The sequence below is a fragment of the Protopterus annectens genome, chromosome 1.part1 (genome assembly GCF_019279795.1).
Source record: "Protopterus annectens isolate FY-2018-M chromosome 1.part1, PAN1.0, whole genome shotgun sequence".
Lineage (NCBI taxonomy): Eukaryota > Metazoa > Chordata > Ceratodontiformes > Protopteridae > Protopterus > Protopterus annectens.
In genome coordinates, this window is record NC_056726.1 from 169,361,958 (window position 1) to 169,388,764 (window position 26,807).

A 26,807-nucleotide genomic window follows, 5' to 3' on the forward strand; every position below is an offset into this window, starting at 1 on the left:
CATGGATGCTGTGTTCTTGGCTTTGGAGAGTGTGTTTTTTACCTGTGCAACCGTGATTACAGGAACTTTGCATTCTTCCAGTATAGAGATGGGCCCTCTAGGGGGTGAGAGGGGGGTAAAGTTAGCACTGAACCTGTCTGCCAGGATGTTGGCAATATCAGTTGGTTCTGTATATTTAGTGCCACTGTGCTATAACTCAGAGCAGATCTGAGTGTTGCCATTGAGATTCTTGACATAGCTATAGAATGCTTTGTGGTTGTCTTTAGAGTCAGTGGCAATTTTGTTTTCGTAACTAGCTTTGGAGGATTTTATGAGGGATCTCAGCTTCTTACTGAGGTTGACCAGGGCGTTCCTCCAGTCATGGGATTTTACTCTTTTTTGCAACAGTTTCTTTCTTCTGTTGTAGAGATTGTTTATGGCAGAGGACCAGCAGATCGGCTTCATTTTTTTTGGAGGATAGCATCTTGGTTCTATTAGGGATAGCATGATCCATGTACTCGTGTAAGTGCTTATAAAGTGCATTTGTGTAGGATTCAGCAGTCGTAACTCTATTGTCCGTCTGCATGGGTGTCATGAAGTTTGCCACTTCTGTATTAAGAAGTGTGAAGTTGGCTTTGGAGAAGCTTTTTACGGTTCTTTCCCTAATTGGGGGTGGGGGCGGGATGTGGATGTCTAGGGTGATTAGTTTGTGGTCAGAACTGACCAAGGAGGAATTGACCTCTGGTGTGGAACTCCAGTTACCCATGTTGGTAATGACCAGGTCTAGGATATTACTGCCCCTGGTGGGGGTGTGAATAAGTTGATCCAAGGCATTGGAATTTATGAATTCCAGAAAACGTTGAGCAAAAGAGTTAGTACATGAGTAGTTTTCCCAGTTAATGGTGGGGTAGTTGAAATCGCCCATTATTAGGGTGTTAGGTCGTACCCTAATACTTTCCAGTGTATCAAGAAATGAGGAGTGGGAATCCTGGGGCATGATGGGGGGTCTGTAGCAAGCTACAATTTGGATTGCGGTCTTACCCAGAGTTAGTTGCACTTGGATAATCTCTGACGCATTATGTTGTTCAACTAGCCTGGAGGTGTGGATATCCTTAATGAATATGAACACGCCTCCACCTTTAGTGCTTCATTCTGGGTTAGGTGGCCAAAATGTGTGGTATGAATTATAACCTGGTAATGCAGGGGTGCTCTCTGGAGCTTTGAACCAGGTCTCTGTCACTGCACAGATGTCGATGTTCTCCATTTTAAGAAGTGCCTCGAGTGAGTGCATTTTGAGGTTTAGACTTCTAGCACTGAGTAGCATTACCCTCAGATTTTACTTGCTTGTACCTGTTACAGTGGTGAATTTGTCATTTGAACCTTGCCTAAAATAGGCACTATAGGGGTGGCAAGAGCTTTAGCCAGTATCCGGAATCCCCAGGGCGACAGGTGCAAGCCATCTCTGGCAAAGCATCGTGGTCTGTCGATCATGTCATCCCAGGCAGACAAATACTGGATCCCCTAAGAATGACACCAGAAGCTTAGCCAATTGTTGAAGTCAATCATTTTGTCCTTGTACTGTGGCATCATTCTGGGTGATGGCAGGATGCTACTCAGAGCCAGGGTCTTACCTGCCTGGGCTACAAGATCGGAGAGCTCCTCCATGTCTCTTTTCATGTAGTCCGGGGAGGTACGTCTCAGGTCATTCACACCAACATAGACAATGACAGTGTCATATTTGTACTTGTTGTGGAGTGACCTGAGTGCGTGGGTTATGTGGCAGATCCTGGCACCTGACAGGCAGCTGACAGTAACTTTCTCCTTGTTTAGCCTGGTGAGTGGAACATCAGTGTGCCTGACTATAGAGTCACCTATGACTAGAGTGTTGGGTACGTTGTTATGCCTTATGGGCTGTGGTTGAGTGGCACACTGAGTTTGTGGGCTATGTGTCATTTGGTTGTGTTGGGGGGTGGAGTTTGCTTGCGCTTCTATTTTGGAGGTCCCTGATACTTGGGCATGTTTTTATTGAGAGCCTCAGTGAATGTAGGTGAGTGTTTTGTGTTCCTATGTGTGTGTTTTGGTGGTGTAGGTTTTGAGGGACTATGTGATGAGTGTGGTGTGGTGCAAGTGTTTACCTTCTCCTCTTGACTGTCTAGTCCAGTCTTGGGTGAAGAGAGCTTTGCTTCCAGTTTGGCAATATAAGTGCATCTCTCACAAGTTGTAGTGTTGAGTGGTAGGAGGAGAGGGTTGTCTGTGTACATGAGGCAATTGCTGCATTGCCCCAAGATGCCCAGGTTCATCAGTTAGACAGGAGAAATCACTGGGAGCTGACCCTTAGACATGCCTGGATAGGTGCTTATTTATTAAGTACTAAAAACTGCTTTCCTGTAGACAAGTGCAGAAAGTTGAGTGCTGTAGTAATTTGCAACTTATTTAGTGCTTACAACGAGTTCTGAACAAGTGCTGAGTTCAAAGAAACAAATTTGAGTGCTGAAACTAGAAAACTGGCTAGTTCTAAGAAACAAAATTAAGCTAGAAGGCTTCCCTCCAAAACAGAAAGGCTTGGGGGCTCAGAAGCCTGCAAACAGTTTAGACCACTTATGCCTTGTCCCTACAGCTATTCATTATGGCCATAAATTACAGCCACTTGCATGACTGTGACTACACACCTCAGATGATTAACTGCAATTAGATAAATTAATAAATAACTGCCAAACAGGAATTTATCTTCCCAGCTCACTGCTGTCTTAAAACAATGTTTACTCCCTCACTCCTACCCTGGTGGCTCATACCTCTCAACCTCTTCCTCTTTGCTCAAGAATCAAGGAGAAAGCTAAAACATAAAGTTGATAGACTAACAGGCTATTTTCTTAAGGTTATTAAGTCTGAAATGTAAGTGTCTGTCATTATTCATTGACTCCAATTCTTATTGATTTGACAGAAGAAAAAAAAAACAAACTTTACAAGGAACACCATCAAAATATTTGGCAAAAAACAGGAGCATTCCATGAAGTTAGGGACAGTTGGGAGCCTCTCAGCTGTCTCGCGCACACACAATCTCACACACACACACACACACACACACACACACACACACACACACACACGAGCATGCACGCATACATGACCTGACCATTAATTACAGCCACTTGTAAAATTGTGACTGCACACCTCAGATGCTTGATTGCAATCAAATAAATGAGTAAATAAATACCTCACAGCAATTTATCTTCTCAACTCACTGTTGTCAGAATACAGTGTACAACACCCACCCCTAACATACCTCGCAACATCTCAGATAAAGAATCAAGAAGAAAGCCATAAATCAGCAGTGATCAAAGGACTAAAATTGGGGACAGTTACTGACCTCATATACTTAGAAATTTCATAAAAGAGCATACTTTGCACTAGTATTTTTTTTCTGAAGGCTAAGTCTAAATGTCAAAAGTCTACCATTATTAATGACTACAGTCCTACTGATTTGCCAAAAACAAGCTTACCATGGGAAAAACTAAAATATGAGGCAAAAAATTCAGATATTCTGAAAATTCATCAATGGTTGAGAGCATCCGTGCACACACACACCCCCCCCCCCCACACACACACACACACACACATAGATGTTGTTGTTGTTGCGTCTTTCGGCTTTTCCCGGTTAGGGGTTGCCACAGCAGTACTCCAGTCTGCTAATGATTGGCAGTTAATTTTTTTACGTGCCGAGTTGCCGGCCCTGATGCACAACCTTCATCGAAGGTACGCCCATTCACGCATGTCTCCACACAGAAGACGCTCTAGCTGAGAATCAAACAGAACAACGTCTTACTGTGAGGCAACAATGCTGCCGCAGCACCACCACCACATACACACACACACACACACACACAGATATGACTATAAATTATAGCCATTTATACAGCTGTGACTATCACTTTAGGTAATTTATTATGATCAAATGAATGGTAAATGCATAACTGCTACAAAGGAATCTTATCTTCTAATGTCACTGCTGTAAGAATACATTGTGTAACCTCTTATCTCAAGAGTCAAGGAGAAGTCTTAAAAAAAAATAATATTGGCCCAAAGCCAAAGTCAAGGCCAGTAATTGCTTTTATATACTTAGAAAGTTGCTAGAATAACAGACATTGTATTATCTTCCTAAAGACTATTAAGTCTGAACCTCAAATGTCTGCAAGGAATGTTTCTTTTCAGTTACTTCTGTCAGAATATAGTGCGCAACCCTCCCACCCCACACACACACACACACACACACACACACACACACACTTCAACCTCTTAGCTCAAGAATCAAGAAGAAAGCTAAAAGGTAATGGTGGACAAAGGATCAAACTCATGGACAATTGTCCATATATAGTTAGTTGCTAGTATAACATGATTTGCATTACCTTGTTTTTTTTTTCTCTGAAGGCAATTAAGTCAGATATTTCTGTTAGTTGGTGACTGCAATACTGACTGATTTGTTTGAAAAAGACACTGACTTTATGGCAAACAGACTAAAATATGAGGGGTAAATTCAGGAACATTTTTTGAAATCCTAGAGAGTTGAGAACATCTTTGGACCCCAAACAAACACATGCACATACACACACACACACACACACACACACACACACACACACACACACACACACACACACACACACACACACAAACACACACACACACGTGCATGCAGATGTTCAGAAAATGCATGTTGATGCAAAACCTGTTGTTCTATTAACTTTTTATGCATTAGAGTTATATTTAAAAACTGTTTCTGATTTTGGGGCTTTAACCTACCCCTCCACCCTCCGCTTTATTTTTGTTCCTGCTCTACAGTCAGACATGATGTGTATACATTCACAATGCCTGAAAATGATAAGTACAGGCATTGATGCAGGTGAAAAACATTTGTTGTTGCCATTATTTCTAAAAAAAAAATAGCTGTTTAAGGTGTACAAAAACAGCAAAGTGGTTAAAACTGCTGGGTAAAGTTGCAGGGGGGCTGTCTGTGGGTGAAAGCACTTTATCTTCTCATCATCTACTCATTTTAAGCAATCATTAATCTGAATTTGTAGGGGAAGTGTGCATCTGTGTGAAGTTAAGTTGGAATGCATCATTGTAGCTACACTGGCTACTGTGCGTTTGTGGGAAAGAAGCTAGAGATACACTACCATGCTCATTATTTTTATCACAATCCAGTGTCTGAGGTGTACTCTGTTAACAAAGTGAATATAATTGCTGGATGGGTGTGGCAAGATGTTTGTTAATTGGTAGATGGGCATGGCAAGCTGTCTGTGGATGAAAGTGACTAACATTTTGCTATCTGCTTGTTATAAACAGTCTTTAAGTTTGCTATGGGATTGTGGGAAGTAAGCTGGAATACTTTACTGTGGCCATTTATATTTCCCTGTAATCAGACATCTGAGTGAGTTGTATGGAATTAAAGTGGATATAACTGATGTTGGGAGGAGGGAGACTGTCTGTGGATGAAAGTGCCTTTTCCTCTTGTCATTTGCTCATTTTAAATAACCATTAACCTGGCTTTGAGGGACTACTGTGCAGTTGTGTTAAGTAATGCTTCATTGTGGTTAGTTATTTATGTATTTGAGGAACAAATTGAAATACATTACTGAAGCCATTATTGTAACTTTTTCCACAATTATATACATGAGGTGCATGCAGTCAACAACGTGGCTATAATTGCTGAGTTCATATTAAATAGTAATTAGTCTGGCTTTGCAGGACTAGTGTGCTTTTGTATAAAATATGCAGGAATACCTTTTTGTGGCCATTTTTTCACAATCAGACATGAGGTGCATACATTCGCAATTCCTGAAAATGATAAGTACAGGCATTGATGGATCATAACAGCAGCAGTTTCAGTGGTCTTTTTCATCTTTTATGGTTGAATTGTTCTGAAACTGATAATTTTATTATTTTCATTATTGTTTTGTAAATTTCATTCCACTTCTGGCTGGAAAATGTTGAAGATTACCCATTTAAAACACACTCAAACACATTTTAATTTAGCAATAAATGCTCTTTCTCTGAAAGATAAATATACATTTAAAACATTGAAGAAGGTGAATTCAGAAATAGCAACAAAAGAGTACATGTATTTATGCATGGTCTTAAAAATGTGTGGGATAACTAGGATTTGAAAGCGTCCTGTGTCCCAAGGAACTCAACTTGCCACTATCAAAGGCAGATATTGCCCTTATATATTCAGAAAGTTGTTAGAATAATAGGGTTTGCACTAGTTTGTTTTTTCTGTAGGTTGCTAAGTCTCACACAAATATCTGCATTATTTAGGGAGTGCAATCCTCATTGATTTGCCAGAAAAAAAAGCACAAACTTTACAAAGAAGAGACCAAAATATGAGGGAAAAAGTCAGGGACATTGGGAAAACTTGGTGACTGTTGAGAGCGTATATGCCCCCTACAAATACATGCATGCACACACACACACACACACACACACACACACACACACACACACACACACACACACACACACACACACACACACACACACACACACACACACAGATGTGACCATCAATTACAATCACTTGTAGGACTGTTACTGTACACCTTAACTGTTTGATTGTGATAAAGCTAATGAAGAAATACATAAACAGCTGCCACACAGGAATTTATCTTTTTAGCTCACTGCTGTCAGAATAAAGTGTGCATCCAACCCCATAACTCTCATCTTCTTAGCTGAAGAATCAAGAAGAATGTTCTGTGCTTATAGGCACAGAGGGATAAAGCTCTAAATGCAACCAGACAGCTCCTGCTCCATTAGAAGCATAGACACTGGAGGGACTGGCAAGGGAGAATGTGAGTGAGTGGCCAATACCAGGCTGCCTGTTCCAGAGAGAGGGGTGATGTAGACTCACTGCAATAGCATCATTAAGAAGTTGAAGATATCCACAGTGTAAGTAGTACATAATTTATTCAGTAGGTTGCACATGTGTAGAATCTCATATTCATCCCAAAGGCAAAAATTGCATAGCTCACATAACTGCTCTGGGATGGTGGTGGGGGGTTAGGACACACTGCCCAACAGCAATATGATGGTGTACCAGCATTCTCAATCACCTCACTGTCCCCATATGTGGGTGTTGAGCATAGGGAAGGCTAAGTTGGGTCTGGTAGACCCAGTGAATGAGAAAAGGAGTTTGTGGCTGATAATGGCCAGATGCAAGGTGGTAGATGAGAAAAACAAAAGAAGCAAGGAGAAAGTTAAAAAAAATAATGGTGGACATAGAACCAAAATCAGGAACAGCTACTGCCAGTATATACTTACAAAACTACTAGACAGGCTTTGCACTAGCAAGTTTTTCTGAGAATATTAAATATGAAACTTAAATGTCAGTCATTCTTCAGTGTTTGCAATCCTTATTAATTTGCCAGAAAAAAATGCAAACTTTAAGAGCAAACCAAAATATGAGACAGAAAATTGGAGACATTCTTCAAAGTCAGAGACAGTTGAGAGCATCCGTGCCCTCACACCCATATGCGTGTTCGTGCACACACACACACACACACACACACACACACACACACACACACACACACACACACACACACAGATGAAACCATCAATTACAGCCACTTGCATGACTGTGGCTATATACCTCAGATGCTTGATTGTGATCAAGTGAATAAATACATAACTGACACACAGGAATTTATGTTCTTAGCTCACTGCTGAAAGAATACGGAGTGAATCCCTAATGTCTCTCAACCTCTTAGCTCAAGAATCAAGTATTAAATGTAAAATGATGGTGGACAAAGGAGCAAAATTAGAGACAGATAGACTTAGAAACTTACTTGAAATAGCTTTGTATCAGCATTCTTTTTCTGAAAGTTATTAAGTTTAAAACAAATGTTTGTCATTATTAATGACTGCAATTCTTAATGATTACTATTACCATTACACCATCAAAATGTCCTCTTACAATCCATTACACCCATAAGTAGTTAGCTAATAGTCTCTTATCTTATATGATGCTTACAACCTCCACTACAACAGGATTGCAATGCATTTGATATAATATCTACTTATTCTACTATGTCAACTGTGCAGAGGTAGCATTGTCGCCTCACAGCAAGAGGTTCTCCCGTTCGATTCTCGGCTGGAGCGCCTCCTGTGTGGAGTCTGCATGTCCTCCCCGCGGTCAAGTGGCCTTCGAAAGACATGTGTAAATGGGTGTGCCTTCGTTGAAGGTTGGGCATCGAGCTGATACCTCGGCACCGTAAATATCTACTGCCAATCATTAGCAGACTGGAGTTCTGCTGTGACGACCCCTAACCAGGAAAAACCGAAAGAAGAAGAACAACAACTGTATTCAAATTTCTTTGTATCAGGTTTATCCTGTTCACTGTCTATATCAAATTGTCCTACTTTGAAATTATTGTATACTTTGTATTGTTTTATATTCTAATTATGTCTCTTATGGAGCTTTTTCCACAGGCCTCCACGAAAAATGGGCTCTGTCTGACCCAGTGGACTATCTCAGTAAAAAAATGCCAATAAATATTAAATAAATAAATTTGCTACAAAACCACTGTGGTTTATGTGCAACAGACCAAATTATAAGGCATTCTATGAAACCAGGGACAGCTGAGAGCATTTATGCCCTGCACACACACACACACACACACACACACACACACACACACACACACACACACACACACATGACCATCAGTAAGAGCCACTTGTATGACTGTGACTACTCCTCAGATATCTGACTGAGATGAAATGAATAAATAGATAACTGCCAAACAGGAATTTATCATTTCAGCTCACTGCTGTCAGAACATAGTTTGCAGCCCACTGCAGCGCCCCCCACATACCTTACAACCTCTAAGTTCAAGAGTCAATTTGATAGCTTAAAACAGAAGTGACCACTGAACCAAAATCAGGGACATTTTTTGTCCTTATAAATTTACAAACTTGATAGAATAACATGCTTTGTGTTAGTATGCTTTTTCTGAAGAGTTTTAAGTCTGAATCTCAAATAGCTTTTATTACTTAATGAATGCAATCCTTATTCATTTACCAGGAAAAAAATGCAAACTTTATGAAAATCTTACCAAAATATTAGGCAAAAAGATCAGAAATATTCTGCAAAATCGGAGACATTTGGGAGCATGTATGACTTCCACAGATGTAACCATCAATTATAGGCAATTTCATTACACTGCCCATAGACTTTGTGTTTGATTATATCAAAGGAATAAATAAACACATACATAACTGACAAACAGGAATTTATTTCTCCAGCTCACTGCTGTGAACATACAAAATGCAAGATCCCATTCCCCATAAACATATGAAGCTCTTAGCTCAAAAATCAAGGAGAAATCTAAAGAAAATGGTGGTGGCAAAGGACCAAAATCGAAAACAGCTGCTGCATTTATATTTGTAGAAGAAAATTCCTAGAATAACAGGCAATAATGGAGAACACTAGATCATGCCTGAGTTTTTTGTGCAGCTCTCAGATGTTACAGCTAACTGCTGTTTATCATTTCACCATTCCACATTTTTGTAAATCCTTATATACATGCATATGCATTATTACTGTAATTGAGACTGGTGGCCAGTCGCTACAGTGATATACCAGCTACCAAACCCTGCCTTTCAACTTCTTTGCTCAAGAAACATGGACAAAGCTAAACATATTGGGTAGAAAAATGGTCATATCAGGGATAGTTTTTTTTAACTGGTACTCTTAAGTAATGTAAAAAAGGATAACGAGAACAGCAGGTTTCACATAAACACATTATTCTGGTTAAACTCTTAATATCTGACTTTACTCACTGACTGTAAAGTTCGGTGATTCATCAGGAAAATGATCAAGCATTTTAAGAGGGACACTAAACATGATTAGGCAAAATCAGGGACTTTTGAGAATTATGTACAAAACTGTCAGGCAGATGTCTCTGATAGCTCTCAGCCTTTGTTACTTTCAGAATCAGGAGAACTTTTTTAAATATTACTACAATCAGCATGAGAAGCTGATACTAAGTAAGAGAATATAAATTAGCAAGATTTTCTAATTCAAATTATTGTCATTATTTATAAAGGGCAACACCTCTTTTTTTTTTCTCCTGAATTATCAGTTTGAGATGATAGTGTAGAACACTGGACGTCACTTGCTATTCCGCATCTGCTTTACGCGTGGTCCTGTGTTCTTCATTATCACCAATAAACAGGCTTTCCATTACCATGCTTTTTCTGAAGACAATTAAATCTCAATCTCAAATGTTTGAAATTATTTAGTCACTGCAGTCCTCACTGGTTTGCTAGAAAAAAAAAACTTTATGAGGAACAGACCAAAATATGTGGCATAAAAATCTGTGATATTCTGCAAAATCAGGGACAGCTAAGAGCATCTGTGCCCACCAATACACCCACACAAGTGCACACAGACAGACAGACACACACACACACACACACACACACACACACACACACACACACACACACACACACACACACCTGACCATCAATTAGAGCCACTTGTATGACTGTGACTTGTATCTTAAAATGTTTGATTACTAATAAATGGTTAAATGACTCCATAAATAGCGGCCACACAGGAATTTATTTTCTCAGTTTACTGTTGATAGAATACAGTGTATCAACCACTCAGCTAGTGCAAGGAGAAAGTTAACAGATTAACATTTTACAATAGCATGCATTTTCTGAATTATATAAAGTGTGAAACCTAAGATATTAAGTTGTCTATCTCACCTTCATTCTTGCTGGTTGGGTTCGGAGCCAATCCTCGGCTCCGACTCCGCCATCTTCAAAAGCTCGAGAGCTGCTTACTGGCTCAAGGCCCCCCCTATATCCCATGATGCCTGGCGTTAGATACCCAGATCTTGTTTGCTGCTTCTGCTGTGAGGTTGTTCTACTGGCTCAGGTCGTATAAGCTTTATTATTATTATTGTATTTTTCTTGTTAAAAACTGTATTGGTTAGTGATTCGCCAGCATGTCAAGGTTTTATTAGCATGCAAAAGGATTCAAGCCAGGTTTGTCCTTCAAACGCTAGGTCTCATGGCAGCAGCGATCGTACTTGTCCCGCTAGCTCGTTTTCACATGGGGATTCTCCAGTGGCTTCTTTTCACCCAATGGTCCTTCCAGCAACTTCCCATGTCTTATATAATTATGATCATTCAGGCATGCAAGAAGCATCTTGCATGGTGGATGGTCTCCACATCAGTGCTCCATGGCAGACCATTTGTTCTCCCCCCTCCAGTGGCTACAGTGACCACGGACGCCTCCCTGATTGGGTGGGGGGGGGCATTATCAGGGCAGAACAGTCCAAGGCACCTGGCAACCTCACAAGTATCATCTGCACATAAATGTCTTGGAGATGAGGGCCGTGCTCTTAGCATTGCAGGCTCTTCAGGACTCTCTTCCTACCAGGACCATTGCAGTTCAAATGGACAATATGTCCATAGTGTGATACATCAACAAGCAGGGCGGAATCAGGTCCGACCCCCTATGTCGAGAAGCACTCAGACTCTGGCAGTGGGCGATCTCTTCCCAACGGTTTCTGATTGCAACGCACATCCCTGGGAGGTCCAACGTCATAGCAGACAGACTGAGCAGTGCAATTCTCATGCCTCACGAGTGGTCTCTGAACCAGGTAGTTGAGGACCAAATCTTCCGCAGATGGGGCCAACCTTGCTGCGACCTTTTTGCAACTCCCTTCAACAGCAAGTGCAGCAATTTCTTCTCTCTCCTTCCACTTCCCGGACATTCCCCCAGAGACGCTCTAGTCCACGATTGGCCCCAGGGACTTCTTTATGCACTCATACTGAAGCTAATTCAGAAGGCTACCGTTTTGGGTTGCAAAATGATCCTCATTGCTCCTTACTGGCCTCGACAAATATGGTTTCCGTTCCTGCATCACTATCTTCTCGAACAGCCTTGGACTCTGGACCTAGTTCCAGACCTCCTGGTTCATCAATCGGGCGGGCTGCACCAATCCCTACACTCTCTCCAGCTCACAGTGTGGTTGCTCCACTTCCAACCTTAGCCAGGCTTCCAGATATCTCCCCCTCTATGCGCGAAATCCTTTTGTCATCACACAAATCTATGACCAGAAAAACTTACGCTAGTAAGTGGAAATGTTTTTCTTCCTGGGCAGAGGCAAAAATTATAGACCCCTTTTCAGCCCCACGTACACTCCACTTTGGAATTTCTCATGGAGCTCTTCCATGCTGGGTCCGCTTCTGCTACAATTAGAGTTCAGTTAGCGGCAATTTCAAATTTTTACATTGGCCTGTCAGAAAACAATATCATGTCCCATAAGCTGTGTAAAGCCTTTCTCAAAGGAACCACTCTGCTCAGGCCCCCAGTGAGAGATCCTCCACCACCCTGGGATCTAAATTTGATTTTAGCTTCGCTAATTTTGCCCCCTTTTGAACCTGCAACTTCTTGTTCACTGAAGTTCTTATCTTGGAAAACCCTTTTTTTCTGGTAGCTATTACTTCAGCCAGAAGACTTTCAGAACTACAGGCTCTTTCTATCCATCCCCCATACCTCGTGTTCCACAATGACAGGGTTGTTCTTAGGACTATTCCTTCCTTTCTTCCTAAGATCTCTTCAGAGAGTAACTTGAATCAGTCCATAGACCTTCCTGTGTTTTTCCCTAACCACTCCAACAGGGCAGAGTATAAGTTGCATCAGTTAGATGTTCACAGGCAACTACACTTTTATTTACATAGAACCAAAGACATTAGAAAATCAGATCAACTTTTCCTGTCTTATGCAATAGGTAAACAGGGTCTTCCGGTCTCCAAGGTAACCTTATCCATGTGGTTGTCTTCTATCATCACATTCATATACCAACTCAGGAATAAAGAATTACCAATCAAACCAAAAGGTCACTCCACCAGAGCTTTAGCCACTTCGGAGGCTTTTCAGACTAGGTTGCCCATGGAATCTATTTGTGCTGCGGCTACATGGGCCAACCCACATACTTTCATTTCGCATTACAAGTTGGATTTGGTTTCCAGGAGCAGAGCTGATTTTGGTTCCACTGTTCTGAAGAGTCTTTTCCGATGAGCCACCCAGGATTTTAGGTGCTAGGGACGTTGTCCCAACCAGCAAGAATGAAGGCGAGATAGACAACTTAGCATAAAGAAGTTATGTACCTACCATAACGTTCCATGTTAGTTGTCTTCTTCTCGCCTTCTTTCCCCCTATCCTAGTGGACCGAGAAGAGTTCCTCTTGATTTTGCACTGGCTGAGTCTTCTCTGGCTATTTCCTTTTGCTTAGTAGTCTCCCCAGTAGGATTTATGCATTCTAGGATAGCATTAATTTATTATTATGTCTACAGTTAGACTTACCAAACGAGATCTGGGTATCTAGCGCCAGGCATCATGGGATAAGGGGGGCCTAGAGCCAGTAAGCAGCTCTCGAGCTTTTGAAGATGGACGAGTCGAAGCCGAGGATCAGCTCCGAACCCAACCAGCAAGAAAGAAGGCGAGAAGAAGACAACTAACATGGAACATTATGGTAGGTACATAACTTCTTTTTATTATCATTATTTAGTGATTTACCAGAAAGCCACAAATTTTATGAGTAATGGACCAAAAATATGAGGACAAAATCTGGACATTCTGCAAAATTCTGGATGGTTAAGTGGTATGTTGTTTTCACATAACTTGCCATTCTGAACCCACAGTTATGTAAGGTCCTATTTCTTAAAAAAAATATTAACTGTTAAAGCTAACTTAAATAAAGACAGCTCAGGTAATCAGAAGAACAGACAGCTTTCATAGGACAACTTTTTCATCCCAGAAACAGTTAGATAAAGTCTGGTTCCCCACCACCCACAAAAAAATAGGCACAAGATAATGGAAGTGAAGACATCTGAGGCAGTTATTGCTCACAGATCTTGTTGCATTCTGCACCTAGGGTTAGGTAAGGTCCAGTTTTCAAAACAAAAGTTGCATAACTTTGAATTTTCTCCAAAACATCCACTCATCTGACTGACACAGTGGATCTGGCTTAGATAGATAAAACCATATTAAGAATACGTACCCCAGCCAATTCCAGAGCATGTTTTCACCTCACAAACTGAGAGATAAACAGTAACGAGTAATAACTTACTGCTGCAAGAGCCCTGCCTCACTTATCTGTCTGCTTCAGCTACTTTCTCCAGGCTTGTCTTTCTTCTATTAGTAATGCAATTTAGGGAAAAGCAGGGCATGAACTTAGCCCGATGAACTTTAACTGCAGTACCAAATCAGAATTAGGTGGTTTCACCGGTGACTTCCATTTTCTGTTTCTCGGTTTCCAGGTATACAAATGTATCCAAACAGACACCAAAAAGCCATTTCTGGTCATTACATATCTATTTTTCAAAATTAAAATAGGAATGCACAACTTAATCCAGTACAGCTGAGAGCTACAGATTGCACTGTTACTGTTTCCAAGACTTCTACTTCAGCTGCTTACTGTCTTGAGGAGATTTGTCTGCTTGCATAACCGAAACTTTTCAGGAAAGTTAAAGTCAGAAATATCATGATCCCTTGCAGATAGTAAGGTTTTATTTGGGTCTACTGCAATGCAGGTCCTCAAAGAATGGGATGAGAGGGTAGATTAATGCAGGGAGTCTCCAGTATTTTCAAGTCCCCAAATTCTTCCCTTCCAAACCCTATACCTCCTTCAAAGGATAAAACAAGCAATAACAGACTCCTAAGAAGAAATGGCAGGAGAGAACCAATCCCAAAGCCAGGAAACTAGGACCTTTTCCAAAAAAAGGGCCAAGCACCAGCTATTGAATGAATATACCAGGAGCTGATCAACTTCCCTTCCCCTCCTGCCCCTATAGATTCATAGATTGTAACTAGGTAAATGACCTGGGGGAGGGGCCTTTCTAAGACTTGCCAAGTTTTTCCAAAAGAATAATGATGTCCTGTATCCAAGAAGAACATTGAGGGCCAGGCATTTATAAGCAACCTCTGTCTGTAAGAGTTATGGATGCCAGGCCCAGTGTAAATTTCCTATTCCCCATCCACTGGTCTAGGTTGCACTTAAATTGGGTAGTAGACAAACTCAGCTTCACATGAATGGGAAGCCTGTTCCATAGGATGGTCAGTCTCTGGGACACATATCCATCTCTCCAGCATGTTCTGTTTAAGTCACAGACAAAATTCAGGGCCCTAGACCTCATATTTATGGTACTGTTTGACTTATGAATATGCAGGAGATTCATAAGTTTGGAGTTTGCGGATGCCTTGTAAGCAAGGCATAGATCACCCCTCAGCAATTATAGGAGACTGACTAGAGGGAAAGGGCTTTAACTTGCTCTGTGTAAGCCAGGTTTTTTATTGCTTGCATCCTTTTTGTAAGGAACCACTGAGGTCACTCTAGTTGCTGCATATGCCTGGTCAGGTACATATCAAAGGGAGCATTGTACTCTATGATTGGTCTGATAAAAGTAGATTACAGCAAGATAGTGACCTCTTTGGAACTAGATGCCATGCCCTTACTTATAAGTTGCAAGCATAACAGGCTTTCCTCACCACTGTGGCCACATGTTGGTCAAAGATAAGGCTACTGACTATGTGCGTAAACAGATCCCTGACCACTGGGTCATCTCTTGGAGCATATTATCAACATGTTAATTAGTAAGGATGGTTGACTTCCCAAAAGATGCAATTATGCAGTTCTTAGCATTGAGTTTAAGACCACGGCTTTGGCACCATTTGTTATTCAGAGATAGGCCTTCTTGAAGAATGCTAGTGTCTGCAGGGAGTTGATGGTAACCCCGGCTTGCAATCATCTGCAAAATTAGTCAGCCATTAACCTTCAGTGTTTGCTTCCACTTTACAGAAATACATACCAAAAAGGAGTGGGCCCAGTACCAAGTCTTGGGGCCTCCACTAGTAATTAGCCTCCTAGTGGAGGCAGACTCACCTGTTTTGACCTCCTGGGTCCTATCAGCGAGCAAGATGGCTATCCAGTAGGTGATAAAAGGGCTTCCCAATTTAGTTTGCTTGTCTGTAATGCCTGAGTGGAGTATTGTATCAAAAGCCTTGGCCAGGTTGAGGTACGCTGTGTGAATAGTCTTGTCCTCATCCATTGCTTTGGTGACCCTCTCAAAGAAATCCACCAGATTTAATAGGCATGACCTTCCTTTAACAAAGCTGAACTGTGATGGGTCAAGCATTTACAGGTTATCTGTGTCCTTGTTTATCATGTCTATGATGATGATGATTTTTTCCATGGCCTTACTTATGTGGCTGGTCAGACTTATGGGCCTGTAGTTATCTAGATCGGTGGTTGGACTTCCTTTTGTGCAGGGGAATGACTGTAACCATCTTCCATTCCTCAGGCATAAAACCTGACTGTAGGCTGCACTTGAAAAGTGATTCAAGTAAACCAGAGAGGTCATGTTTCATGCTATTTAGTAAGCATCCCGGTATGTTATCTGGGCCCTTTGACGGAATGTTTTCGGCCTTGGAAAGTGCATTGATTACCTGTTCCCTAGTAATGATTGGGGGATTGTGGTATGCGCTATTTCCTTTAGACTATCTGAGGGTGTCAAAAGAAAAATTAACTTCAAAAAGATCAATAGACGGCAGGTTCAGGTTAAGGCACTTTAATCTTGCAGCAAGGAGACAAAAACATTCTAATACAGAGTTTGTCTAACTAGAATCAGGAAGTGCAGGTATTTTTATACATTTTCTAATAAGACATTGCCTACCAAGCTGACATAGCAGATCACAAGTTTTAACATCATTACTTCATAGCAGCTGTTTGTTCATAATTTTCTGCTTGCACTATCAATTTTGTGAGAAACTTCCTAAGAAAAACAACGTGGCCTTGACGACCACCGGTTAGATACAACTTTCCTCTATGCAATGTTACCATTCAAGGTACTACAGCTAAACTGAGCACAAAGCAAGTATAGATTGCAGTTCATTTCTTTAAACAGTCCTTTGTCTGTCTTTATCTCTTCCCTCTGCAGCTGTGCATGTTCTCATAACACGAACAGAGTTAATTGTTCAAAATCATAACATTCTAGAATATGGTATTGTTTCATTTATTACTTCCTGACCTAGCAGATAATCACCTGCTTCTCAGTACGTTTCCAAAAGGCATAAGCATGAATTTTGCTGTGCTAGCAAACACTAGGTCAGAGGGCATCTTGCAAGTTTCAGAAAGCATACTGCAGTTTCAAAAACATCTTTTAGTCTCATATAAAACTAAGCTGTATATAAAATAGAATGAAAAACGTGTTAACTCTTTTAGCTTCTAATTAGCACTAAGCACACATATTAATACATATTTTTCTGACAGAGGGAAATTGGGAGAGAAATTTGAGCTGAACCTGCATTATTGGGTATTTCCCTTGAGGTTATAGACATAACTGTAGAAAGCTTTGTGGTTGTCCTTTGCCTGAGAAGCTATTTTTTTTCAGTGTTAGCCTGCGAAGTATTAATTAACTCTCTTAGCTGCCTGTTTAGATTGGTCAGGGTTTTTTTAGTATTTTGGGCTTTGTTCTCCTGTGCTTCGACAAAACGTTTTTTTCTTGTGTTGTATAACTGATTGATATTGTGATTCTGACATGGTGGCTTGGCTTTCAGTTTGTTTTATTCTTAATATGAGTGGGCACAATTTGCGCTGTACAGCTATCAATATGGCTGTACAGAGCTTTTGTAAATAGATCAGCATATGCTATGGTGTTTACTGGGTTTGTGGGTGCTTGGAATTTAGCCAAGGTTCATTTAGCAGAGAGAGGTTAGCCTTGGAATAGTATCTAAATATTTTTGGTTTCACTGGATTTAATTTTTATTTAAAGCAGTAATGTCTTGCTGTTCAGATATGATGTGCAAGGACATTATATTGGATGAGGAACATTGCTCCCCATGTTCATGAGTACAAGGTCAAGGATGTTTATACCCCTAGTAGGAGAATGAACCAAGTGTTCCAGCATATTGGTATTAACAAAGTTTAGGAATTGCTGGGCTTGTGCATTACAAGTGGTGTAGGATTTCCAATCTATATTGTTGAAATTTCCCATGAAGATCATATTGGGTTGAACTGTGAGGAACTCAAGTACATTGCAGTACTTAGTATGGGTTTCTGGGACATGGAGGGGGACTTATAGGTTACATGTATATGGTACAATACCCTGTTTATGGTGATTTGCACATGTATAAGTTCCAGCTGATCATACACTTTAACTAGTCTGGATGTGAGGTTGTTTTTAATCTAGACTAAAATGCTTTCATCTTCAGTTCCTTTCTATGCAGTAGCTGGTCTAAAGGTGTGAAAGGCATTATAACCTTGCACTGCCGAGGTACTGTCTGCAACTTTAAGCCATGTCTCCATTATTACACAGATATCTACACTCTCCAGGGAGAAGAGGGCTTACAGGGAGTGGAGTTTCTTGTTAAGACTTCCAGCATTGAGCAGTAACACCTTCAAATATTCCTTCATAGGGTCAGTTAAGTTGGGATTTTATCACCTTGGCATAGCCCTTCCTCTTTCATACAATTTGATCAGCAATGTCTCAGCTTGTTGTCGGATAGTGTCATACACATGGATTTTGAAGGTGATCCAGGAGCGATACAACTAATGTATTAGAATGAAAGTGCTAAACCTACTAAAACCGCAAGTGTACTCCAAGGTGCAGCATGTGTTTGGTTTATTTGTTTTGGTTGTTTTTACATGCTTGGCTTTGTTGAGTTGTTTTTTTTTTGTTTGTTTGTTTTTTAGATGATTTGCTTATCTGTGCAGAGTACTTTCCAGATGCAAGTAGACCTTCTCTCCTAACTCATCCAGGATTTTGGATAAATGTGCAAAAATCATCCCTTACTCCTTCACACAGGATTGTGTTTCTAGGGTGCCTTATAGACACTCTCATACAAAAGTCTTTCTACCTCAGTATAAAGTGGATTTATATTGAGAAGTGTTCCTGAACATTTCTATTCTGTCACAAGCTTCATCCACAGAATTCCTCAAGATATTAATTCTTATGGCTTCTAGGATCCTCATGATACCACTTGCCAAACTGCACATGAGGAAGATTCAGTGATACCTCAAAAACGTGGACCCACCAAGAAATTAGGAAAGAATGGGATTTTGGACACAGATCCTTAAGCAGAATAACTGCAGCCATACAGAGTACTATATTCATAAAGTAGCAGAAAGTATACTAAGAACTAAGCCAACACTGGAGTGGAGAAAGGATATTCTGCCAGTAGGGATGACTACAATTAGGGGTACAGAGAATACGCAATAGGGGGCTGGAATTTAATGGAGGAAGCTGGCAAAGGAATCAAGGTATTGAGAACAAATAATTAGAGAGGGAAAGGTAATAGCATAGGAAGACGTCAAGAAGACATTGGGATTACAGGCTAGTGACTGCCTTCCCTATCAGGGACTGATATCAAAGTAAAAACAAAGAGAAAAGGATAGGAAAAATCCTAAATGAAAGACCTGCAATGGTTGAGTTTTTAATTGAATCTACAACAGAAGCTGTTGTTAAAAAGAGGATAATTTGTAAGACATATAAAATATTGCACAATTACTATAGGAATCAATCAGAACAGGTCAGACAAGATTAGAAAGTGAGATTAGATATGCAGTTCACAAAGAAACAATGGGAGAACTTACGTATGGCTCCCAAATTGGCTTAGTTTCTGGTATCATTCTAAGGGGGTGCAATATTTGTCAACATGGAAGGAGATGGTCAACAAACCATGCTGCTTTGCCAGAGATGGTCTACACCTCCTTCCTCTAGGATTTCAAATATTAGCTAAAACATTGTCTTCCCTCAAGTGCCTTTTTTAGGTAATGCCAAACTGAAAGTACTTCTGACATAGCAAATCAAAACCAAGAAAATCTAAAGGTATCACTGCTCAATGCTTGGAGTCTAAACAAAAAAAACTCCACTCCCTAGAAATTCTCTTTTCTTTATCCTAGAGAATGCTGACGTCTGTGCAGTCACTGAGACATGATTTAAAGCCATGGAGAGCACACCAACAGTGCTAGGTTATAGTGCCTTCCACACATTTACGCCAGCTACTTCACAGGAAGGGACTAAAGGTGGAGGTGTCTCTATTTAAATCAAAGATAAATATACTTAAATGCTGGTGAAACAGGACAGTGCACTAGAGCTGCTCCATGTTCAAATCACCATAGGCAAAGTGAAATACCACTTCCTTGCAAGCTATTGGTCCCCCTCTATGACCCAGGAAACCCATATCATGTATTTAAACTTATTAGAAACACTAACCATCCAACCCAATACCATATTCATGGGTGACTTTAATTACCCCACTATTGACTGGGAATCAAACATGACACCAAACGTACATGCACATAGATTCTGGGATTTTGTAAACACAAACTCCCTGGACCAGATAGTCAGTACACCAACCAGGGGTGCAACCATACTGGAGCTGCTCCTTACTAATATGGGAGAGTGCTTCACACCCCCTACTGTATTACCTTCCCTGGTAAGGTCAGGCCACAAAATGGTCTCCTTTGAAGTAAAAATAAAACCTGGACCCCCAGCTAAACCTGGAATATCCAGGAACTATGCTACTACTAACCTCTTGCTATTAAATGTAAACCTGGCAAAATTTCAAGCCCCCATAAATCACAAGAACATTGCTGCCTATGCAGAACTGTTCACAGAAACCCTGTACAAACATGTTAATAGCTGCATAGAGGCAGCTGTACCCACCAGGAAGAAGTGCTTTACTAACTCAAAAAACAAGCCACCCTGATGGAATCACAAAATCAATAGGCTGTATAACAGGAGGGAGAAAATCATGGCAAAAATTAGGAGGTGCAGCACCCAGCAGGATAAAAGCACTCTCATCAAAATAAACAAACAACTCAGAGGACAAATAAAGTCTACCAAACCCAAATTTGAGGTAAGTTTGGCCTCCCAGGCCAAGGACAACAACAAAGCATTCTTTAGCTATGTCCACAACCTGAAAGGCAATACACAATTGTGTGTGGAGCTCTTTGTAAATGGAGCCACCTATAGTGAGTCAGAAGACATAGCAAACCTCTTAGCTGATAAATTCAGCTCCAAATTTACCCCTCCCTCCCCCTCAACCTTCCCTCAGGAAATATCATCAAATATAACTCCCCCTACTATCACTAGAGAACAGGTCCTTAATGTTCTCTCTAAGACCAAGAACACTGCATCAATGGGTCACACTGCCTACCTTGACCTGGCCAAGGCACTTGACACAATACCCCACTTGGGCATTGTTGACAAACTCAAGAGGTTAGGTGCAAACCCGTATGTCACCCAGTGGATAGCTGACTGGCTCACAGACAGGACTCAGGAAGTTAGAATTGGGGAGTCCACCTCTACAAAGAGGCCAGTCACAAGTGGAGTCCCTCAGGAATCAGTCCTTGGACTGCTCCTTTTTGACATTTACTTCTCAAAAGTCAAGGCCAATGTCAGTGGTCTCTGGCTGACTAAATTTGCAGACGATTGCAAATTAGGACCTGTCATTGAATTTCACACTGACACAAATGTTTTCCATGAGGGGCTGACACAGACAAACATCTGGTGTCAGAGCCATGGACTAAAACTAAATGCCAAGAAATGCATATTAGTATCCTTTGGGAAGTCATCCATCCCCGATAACTTTCATATTGACAACACACCCCTTACAGTTGACCCAGTAGTCACGGACTTAGGGACACACATAGATAGTAATCTAGCCTTTGACCATCGTGTGTCTACAGTGGTGAGGAAATCATTCTATGTTGCGCAACCTATAAACAAAGGTATGGCATCTAAGTCCAAGGAAGTCATTATTCCACTGTATTCGGCATTCATCAGACCTATCATTGAGTACAATCCCCTTTTGATATGTACTTAAACAGGCATATCCAACAATTGGAATGTCCACAGAGGCTTCTAACTAAAGGGATACAGGGTGTAAGTAAAATGTCCTACGCAGACCGCCTGAGGGCTCTATCCCCTTATTCTGTTTCCTACAGGCTTTTGAGGGGAGATCTTTGCCTGCCATACAGGGCATCGTCAGATCCCACTCTGATGGGTCTCCTGCACATCCACAAAACAAACAACACCAGAATTACCAGTTCTAAAGACTTAAACCTTGCCTATGATATAAATAGGACCTGCTGGAAAGATAGGTATGTATCCCAGGGACTACTGCATCTATGAAACAGGCTCCCCATTGATATAAAGCAGAGTTTCTTCCTAACCCAGTTCAAGTGCAACTTGGACAATTGGATGGGAAACCAGAAATTCATCCCTGGTTTGGCACCAATGTCTCTAATGAACACAGGTAACCTGTAAATGGTTCATCTCCATGCCTATGCTTACACTTATCAAAGGTATCAGAACTTGTCAGAAATTTGGGATGCATAGGCTTAAAAAGGCCCTTGTGGTTGTTAGCCTAGTAAACACATAGGAACTTAAATATGCAACAAAATCTGGAAGATTAAGGATTTTTGCCTGGAAGTGTTTGCATTGATACTTTTATACCCCAAGCAGACTCCAAAGAATTTTTCATCAGGTAGATGGCAAATGTTGGAGGTATAATGAGAAACAAAGAGGTACTTGAAAATATGTTTGTGGAATATAATGAGTTGGCGGACTTTAGAAATTCCCTATAGAGTACTTTGTCAGGAATACTGGGTGAGAAAATGAGTGTAACTAAGGAAATGATTTTTGAGCTGGGATACAAGATCTAAATTGCCTAGACATAGTAAGGCCTTGTGAAGTTTAATTCTGGTCGCTGCCAAAAAAGCAATTACTAGAAACTGGAAATCAAAATATAAGTCAACTATACTTGAAGTAGTGAATATTGTGTAACTAAGGAAATGATTTTTGAGCTGGGATACAAGATCTAAATTGCCTAGACATAGTAAGGCCTTGTGAAGTTTAATTCTGGTCGCTGCCAAAAAAGTAATTACTAGAAACTGGAAATCAAAATATAAGCCAACTATACTTGAAGTAGTGAATATTGTGTAACTAAGGAAATGATTTTTGAGCTGGGATACAAGATCTAAATTGCCTAGACATAGTAAGGCCTTGTGAAGTTTAATTCTGGTCACTGCCAAAAAAGCAATTACTAGAAACTGGAAATCAAAATCTAAGCCAACTATACTTGAAGTAGTGAATATTGTAACAGAGATAAAAATCAGGAAGTGAGATGTTTAGGAAAAAGTTAGGAGTACATTACATAGAAAAATGGAAATTGTATGAACAATACATGCAGAAAAAATGTTTTGGAGGAGGAACGAGGTATAGGAGAAGGCAGAAATTTAACAATTTATGTAATGTTGCTTTGATTATATGATATATAACAATATATGTAATGTTTAATATTTGTAAATGTGACTTGTTAATTTGGTTTGATTGCTTTTATATAGATGTAAGTTTGCCTATGTCACAAGTGATAATTCAGTAGAGGTGTTTAAAAACAGTGGACCCAGAATTTGCACTCCCTATATTTTCAACTTCTAGTGCTAGACTTTGTAAAAGCAGAAGTACAGTGGTGGAGGGATCAGACTGCTCTCATTCCAAGGTTCCCCCTTTTCTTCACACCCTAGCACAATCTGCCCTGACAGATTTTTCAGATTTTGCTTGGGGTGCAGTTTCTATGGGAGTCAGTGCAAGGGCTGTGGGATAATTTGTACAAATCAAAGCACATAAATGTCAAAGTAATGCTGGCTGTGATTCATTCCTTAAAGGTACTACATCATCTTTGTAAATGAGGTCCTCTTTGGGTGATTACAGACAATACCATAGTGATGTGGTATATAAACAAGGAGGTAACAGGTCACACCCACTGTGCTGACTAGCAGTGTTAGATTAGGAGTTAGCTCTTCAGCAGTGCTTAACCCTACAGGCTTCAATAATGGCAGACAAACTCATCAGATACTTGATAGATCCTCACGAGTGGAAGCTCATTTCAGAGGTATTCCAGGAATTGATCCAGATGTGGGGAGTACCTCAAGTAGATCTATTCACCTCCTTTCAAAACAGACAACTAGAAAATTCTGTTTCAGAAAACCAAGCCTGGAGAACAGATGCTCTATCATTCCCTTGGTCAGGGATATTTGTGTATGCTTTTTTGCCTTTTCCAATGATTTCCAAGGTACTTCTGAATATTCAGAAAGATTTACCAAAAAGTCATTATAGTGACTCTCCTATGGCCCAATTGTGTGTGGAGCTCTTTGTAAATGGAGCCACCTATACTGAGTCAGAAGACATAGCAAACCTCTTAGCTGATAAATTCAGCTCCAAATTTACCCCTCCCTCCCCCTCAACCTTCCCCTTTTTTTATGGAAGTGGCCAAGGGCAATTACCGCAAACATTTTCACAGGCTGGATATATTCATACAGGAAAAGGGGAGTTTAATACACCTCAGCACAAAACATCTTCAGCTGACTGCCTGGATGATTCAATTTTGATACCTTTTAGGCACCTCTTTAAGGGATATGTGCAGCAGGTACTACAGGAGGCAAGAAAGTCTGCTACTAGAAAGTCATATATTAGCAAATGGAAAAGATACTCTAGTTTGGTGCCTAGCCAATAATCAGGGTCCCTTCAGGTACTTTACACCCCCAGTACTTAAATATTTGTGTGTATTACCATCCTCTAGTCTTTCTTATGCCTTTGTCAATGTTTATCTTGCAGCCATTTCATCTTCTTTGTCTGTGGTTAAACATTTTCTGAAAAGGGTGTTGCACATGAGAACTCTTTGCAGGCAAATTCCTCCCTCATAAAATCTCACTTTTGTGTTTGAAGAACTAACTATGTCACTCTTTGAACCTGCCTCTTTGGCTCATTTGAGGTTCATTACTTGGAAAACGGTCCTTTTGGTTGCTCTGACATCTTCAAGAAGAGCATCTGAGTTGCAAGCTCTTGTGCTGTGGAACAGTATCTTGTTTTCAATATAGATGAAGGATCGCTATGTGGACTAAATCTTCATTCTTGCCTAAGGTAGCTGGCTTGATTCAAAGTGAACTATGCAGCTGTCTCCCAGTGTTCTGTCCCAATAAAAAATGGGAGAAAAGATTCTGCATACCTTGGATGTGCATAGACAATTAAGGTACTATCTTGATAGAAGTAAGTCCTTTTGGAAAGCCAGCCAGCTGTTTATTTCCTATATTAGAACTAAGAAAAGTCTAAAGGCAGCAACTTGGTTCTCTAACCATACATTTACAAAGCACTACAAGCCAGAGTCCTCCTCCAGGTCCATGGATGGCTTTGCAAGAGCCATTCTCCAGGGGCTTCTGGACTCTTGTCCTTCCTCCTCCCAGATTGGGTAAGCAATGGTAGTCTACACAAAGGACACTGCTACAGTGAGAATAATGAACGTAGTACAGTTATGTAAGTTGCACTTACCAGTAACAGGAGAAGCTTGAATTATTCACTGCTGTAGTAGGCTTACCTCCTCTCCATTTTCCTTATTGTATATAGTTTGTGTGAGTTACAACTTTGTTTTGTTGTTTCTATTGTTGTTGTTCTTGGTGTTCTTGCTGTTTAGGTCAAGATAAGCTCCCTTTTTTTAATTCTTTAGGGGCAAAAAAGTCTTGAAGGTTTGTAGTCATTATGGCTGCTTATATTGTTTCATCCAAAAAGGTTTGCCTATAGGCAGCCACAGTGACTATGTGGGAGGGGGTTAGAGTTTTGGTAAGCTAGATGAGTGCTGTAACCTTGCCAGGATACAATCCTTAGGCTACTGCAGCAATGAAGAATTTGATCATCTCCTGATACTGGTAAGTTTAACTTGTACAATTGTACTATCCTATATAGGTATTAGAGATATTCCTTAGTGTTGCAGCTGCATCAGGCTACTATACTGCTCACTTTTCTCAGATTTTTCTTTATATTTTTGCCTTGTCTCTTCATACAATATTTGATTTTCTGGTAAATCATTGAGGATTTAATCACTCAGTAATGCCAAACATTAGAGTTCATTCTTTTTATTGTTCAGAAAATGTGTGTTGGCACAAAATCTGTTGTTTTGTTAACCTTTTAAACCTGTTGTTTAGTTAACCTTTCAAGTGACTTGCAGTAGTATTTAAAAATTGTCCCCAACCTTTGGTGTTCATTCCCCCAACCATTATTTTTGCTTTGTCCGGACGTCTTTAGCAAAAAAAAATTGAGAAATATGCACCGTATGCCCATACCAATTGCAGTAAAATTAAATAAAAATGAAGAAAAAGGATTTTTATCCTGACAAAAGGTAAAATAAAACACATACATGAAAGAGAAAACCATCCTTGAAGATCCACATTATTTTTGGCTTTATCCAGACTTGTTCAGCAAAAAAAAAAAAAAGTTGAGATGTATGTAGAGTACCCCTATGTCAGTTGCAGTAAAACTAGAAAACAAAAAGGTATAGTCTGTTGTTGGCAACGCAGAGTTCTATCTGACTTCCTGCTGGAAAGTAAAATAAAAGACATACCTGGAAGAGTGACCATTCCTGAAGAACTACATTTTTGCAGCTCCTCTTAGTCTGTGGTCACACAACCAGAGACTGTTGAGAAACTGATGTCAGTCCGAGATGCTTGGATTGAATATTAGTAGGCTATGGGTAGGGTGCACATGTCTTATTACTGTGTTCATGGGGTAGAAATGATAGAAGTCAGAAGTTATGCTAAAAAGTAGCATGACTTTTTACTTCCATGTTTAATTTCACTATGGATTGCAGATACCATGGGCTGGCTGCGGGATGCTTGGTGTATTTTTTTTTAACAGACAAAAAGCAGGAGCCAAGGACACAGTCAAAGATTCTGAATGCAGTGTGGAGGTGTGATAGC